This window comes from Capsicum annuum, chromosome 12, assembly GCF_002878395.1.
Source record: "Capsicum annuum cultivar UCD-10X-F1 chromosome 12, UCD10Xv1.1, whole genome shotgun sequence".
Lineage (NCBI taxonomy): Eukaryota > Viridiplantae > Streptophyta > Magnoliopsida > Solanales > Solanaceae > Capsicum > Capsicum annuum.
Genome location: NC_061122.1, coordinates 219,174,901 through 219,180,173, shown reverse-complemented (window position 1 = coordinate 219,180,173; position 5,273 = coordinate 219,174,901).

Genomic DNA, 5,273 nt, shown 5'->3' with positions numbered 1-5,273 from the left:
GTAATAATTGGACTAGACATTATATTTTGGATTATTTTGTTTTGTTTGCTTGAGTGATTGTTTTTGCACGCCTTGTGTGGTTTATGCATTTGTAATGTCACTTTAGCCGATACGCTCTACCAAGTGACCATGGTCAAACCACGGGATCGAGGGGTGCCTAACACCTTCGCCTCCGTCAACAGAATTCCTTAGCCGGAATCTCTGTTCGTAAACCAGTATCAAAGAGTCAAAACCATTTTCAAAAAGGATATCCATGGGTGACTAGGCACACCCGATTTATGCCAAGTGGCGACTCTGAGTTTTGATTGTTAAAAGTCCTTTTCGAAACAAATTTTCATCTTTGTCACTTTAATCATAAAAACCCTTTCGAAACTAAAAATTAATCTTTTGGGGTTGAAAAAGGGGTGTGACAGCTCTGACGACTCTGCTGGGGATCTTTTCAGAATTCGATCTTATTTTTGGAGCCGTATCGGCTTTGTTTGGCATTATGGGTGTATAAATATTGTTTGTGATTATTGTTTGTGCTATTGTTATCACTGTTATGCGTTTTCGTGCTCTTTGTGTACAGTATTTATCCTATATGTTACCGCTTTTATATCTGGCATCATGTGTCTACCCCCAGGCCTTCTTTTTGCAATAAGTCTGTAGTACACGTATTGTACACGACCTCTAGTTGAGTCACCCTTATTTTAGAGGGGGAGCCGTCGGTGTTATGGAGTAGGTGGAAAGCAAAGCAGCCACTATTGACCATACGCTCCCCCGAACAACCTTGTTAGTGAACCACAATGTAGGTCAGCCTTTAGGTCATGCTTATGTGCATCATACTGAGACCTAGCGGGACCCACAGGGCCCTTTGTAGGAGACTCACCTCTAAAGCATCCGTACGTGCTAAATGTTGCATCTTTGAGGATAACGTGGTCATTTGACGGATTGATTTAGGAAAAACATGTGTTAGAAGTAAAGTGTGTGGGTAATGAAAAAAAAACAAGAAAAAAAAAGACTTTTGTAGTTTTTAGAGTTTTTTTTATGGCTTTTCTTTTTCATAATTTCAAAATTCAAAAGGACTTTTTTACCTTTCGCACTCATTTTCTCAAAAAAAATCAAAAAAAATTTTCTTTGTCTCGTTTAGCATGCATTCACAATTCGAAAACTTCAGAAAGATTTTTCATTCATAAGATGTGTTTATAAAAGAAAAATGGAAAAAAAAAAGATGTTAGAAATTTTTTACATTTCGTATAACGAAAATACCAAAAAGATTTTTCTTTCATAGTTGTTGATGTCATTTTTCTGTGAAGTATCAAAATGAAAAAACTCAAAAGATTTTATTAACACGGTTCATCGTCTGTCTTTGGTCGTATCTCTTAAGTCAGGGTCTAACCTGTTATTTAATAATTAATTTTCCAATCTGGACGAACTAGACACCCCTGATTCTCCTCTTTCGGGATGTGAGATACGTAGGCAGCCTATTGTTGGTTCGGGGATCTTATTTTAAAAAAATTAATTAAAAAAGATTTCTTTCACTCTTTATATAGAGTAGGTGTTTCATACATGTATTGAAAAGAAAAATACAAAGAAAAAAAAAGATTTTTCTCAATAGTCGTAGGTTTCATTTTTGGTTGATCTTATTTCAAAAATTCAAAAAGATTTTCTTCACTCTTCATTTAGAGTAGGTGTTTCATATACATCTTTAAAAGAAAACTACAAAAAGATTTATCTTTAATAGGTTCAAGTTCCATTTTCATATGAAATTTAAAACTGAAAACCCAAAAAGATTTTCTTTGGTAATCATAGATTTCACTTCGTATAGGGATGTTAAAGCTGAAAATTTCAAAAAATATTTTCGTCAATTCTTTTGACAAATTGTTATTTTCTTTTCTTCTTAAAGTTTCAAGAAAAAAGAAAGAAAAAAAGTTCAATTGGCCATTTTGGCATGGCTTCACGAACTACGCACACTTGATTCTCCCCTTTCGGGGGTGAGATAAGTAGGCGCCCTTCTAGGGTTTCGGTGATTTTTTTTTCAAGAAAAAAAGAGGTTTTGAAAAATGTTGAACTCTAACATATTGTTGCCTCTTGTTCAGTTAATTTAAGGTGGTTGGTTTGTGGTTTCGTGGCTGGTCCTCCATATCACACCAAATCCAAGAAAGGGTTAGTTGTGTCCAACAAGGATATAAAGAGTGGCATCATGGATAAAACAAAGAGTCAGGAAATTGAGAGTTTAAAGAAAGAGAATTTGAGACTGAGACAACAAATGATGGGAATGTACCAAGCTTGGGCCAGTGGGCTGCCTCCACCTCCGTTCCCCACTTTTGACCCTGCAAATACCTTGAATCTTCCACCAAAATTGTAAAGTTAGTTTCCTACTATTGTTGATGCACTTCCACCACTCTTTCTTTATCTCCTCAGTATAAGTCTACCACATTCACAGCACTACATATTGTCTGTGCTTTTATTGCTCAACCTTCTACTAAGGCTTCCACTTTGTCTATCAATCCAACGATTGTTCTTCCCCAGTCCACTAGTGACTCCACGTTCAATACTGTTGATGATCATTGGTATACTCTTGAGCCTATAGTTAAGTTAAGTGAACCGCCAAAATTTCTTACTAAGATGCCTAGCATGCCAAAAGAGCCAGAGAAAATGGTTGGGAAAGTGAAGAGTATAGAAAATGATATGAAAAATTCCCCTGGACTTACGAGCTATGAAGATGTTTCATATAAAAACTGGGGCATGTCTTCAAGTGTTAACCTTCCTCCCAGCTTTGAGATATTAAAATTTAGGGAGCCTGATGGACAGAAGGATTCTGTGAAACATTCGGGACGACATTGCAATCAACCAAGGAAAACTGAAGGAAAGAAGAAGGAAAACGCACCTATTGTCATGACAGGGACAAAGTAGAGTTTGAGAGGTCTAACCCACCAACACTGTCAGCCTCAATCCCGAACTTACATATCAGATCCACATAACCACTTGCAACAAGGTTTCTTTCTTCGAAATCCAAGAAATCCTATTCCACTTACTCGATATCCTGTGAACAATGCACAATTGTATGCTCATCCATCTTCTTATCCACAATGCCATGCACCTGTCCCTCAACATCGTCCTCGACCCCCACAAATTTACCAAAGGACCTCTAAATCCAAATTTTATCCGAGGCCATAGTTCGCAAAGATGAGGAAGGAAAAAGATAATTTCACTCCTATTGGGGAATCCTATGCCAGTTTATTCTAGAGATTGGTACAGCAGGGCATGATTACTCCTCTCCTTGGGTATACTCTTGACCCTCATTCAAGAAGCTTTAATCCTAATGTGCTATGTGCGTATCATTCTTATGTTCAGGGTCATAGTACGGAAGATTGTTGCACTTTGAAAAAAGAAATAGAAAAGATAATTCAAGATAAATTGATTATGGTGCAAAACATTGGCCCTTCGACCATCCCGCAGAGTTCTTCACCAGCACGCAATACTGCATAATATGTGAGAGGCAATGAGTTAATCATGGGGATCCAGAGCTTATTTGTTGAAGGAAATGTGTCTGGCAGTAGTGGAAGCTTTAGTCATGTTGATATGCAAACCAGTGGCTAATATGTCAGGTTGAGCAATTGAAAAGTCACCCCTCTCCCTACTAGGGTCCGGTAGTTTGTTTTGTTTTCTTTTCTATTTTTTGAATTATTTCAGGGTTGTAGTTTGGGATCTATCTTGTTTTGTCCCTTTGTCATTTATGTTCAAACCCTTTTATCTTTTATTTCAACTAAATAAAGTGTCCCTTTCTTTTTGTGTTTCAAATATGTGTTGTTTGTTTGTTTTCTTTATACAGTTACTTTATGTTGATTCTAGTGATATGACATACCTTTGAAATTTTCAATCAGATCTTAAAATCCAGCTTAATCATGAAGCATTGAATCAGAGAGTTAAATTAAGGAAAAGAGAGCATCTGAGAAAATAAATAGAGTGTTGGCGCATTTGGTGATCAACTTGAAGCCTTCTTTGAAAATTGAGACTTTTTGAGAATTGCAAGGATAACTTGGTCATCAATTGAAAGGCATATCTTAATTAGGTCAAACAGTGTCTACGTGATCCTATCAAAAGGAACAGAAAGAAAATTTGCTCCACGAAGTCATGAGTCCTTCAGCATGAGGAATGTACAACAAAGTGGAGTTGTATGCTGGGCAAGTGTAGAAAAAGAGGTGGCACACATGCTCGGGGCAAGTTAGTGTTGTAAAACATTTCATAAGTGATCATGATCGTGCACTTTCGCATTGCATGCTATGTACTAGCATTTTCAAGAATTGATATGATGAAGGCATTTCATTCTGCTACCCAAACATTGTGTCATCCTTTGTTTACCCCCATTTGGGCCTTAGTGTTATTTTCTTTCATACTCCTCTTTTGGAATCAAGATAAGAGTCAACAAAATTCAAAAAAATATGTCAAAAAAGAAAGAAAAGATGAGTATCAAGAAAAATAAAGTCATAAAAGTCCCAAAGATAAAAGAGTCAACAAAAGAAAAAAATAGAATCAAGTGAAAGAACAAGCTGTCAGAACTATGCATGACCTGATTCTCCTCTCTTGGAGGGTGAGATACGTAGGCTGCCCTACTAAGGGCTCAGTCCAACCAAATAAACAATTTAGAGTCACCCAGTCAAAAGAAACTGGGGCATGAGTTAATCCTCATTGTTTGAGTCTATTCCAAAAGTTGTAAGTCCTAACCCACTTCAAGTATCGTTTGGGACCCATGCCATCCTTTTTTTCTAACCTTATCGAAAAGCCAAGTTACAACCAAAGAAAGACCTTCAGATCAATCTTTGAGGATGTAAAGGCAGAGCATGCAAGGGATATGATGATGTATTTGGGAACTATTTGTCTTCCTCAGCATAGGGAATTAAGAGAGAAATAAAAATGAGAGAGTCTTATTGGTGAAAACCCTTACAGCCACCATAAGGTGATGGCAAGTTGAGAGAAATAAAAATGAGAGAGTCTTATTGGTGAAAACCCTCACGGGCACCATAAGGTGATAAAGAGCCGAGAGAAAATGAAAGAAGCTTGTTGGCGAAAACCCTTCAAGGCACCACTAGCCGAATGGGGTCTTAAATGTAATTGACCTAAGAAAGCAACTCAGTTTCAAGGACACTAACTCAACAAAAATGGGTAGAAAGTTTGGATGAAAAGATCAAGCTGCTTAATCCAAAATGCATGGCATAATCATAAGTATTGACTGTCATTTTTAGATGAATTTTTTGTTTCTTTGTTTTAAAAGGGGACATTCATTGTCTTTT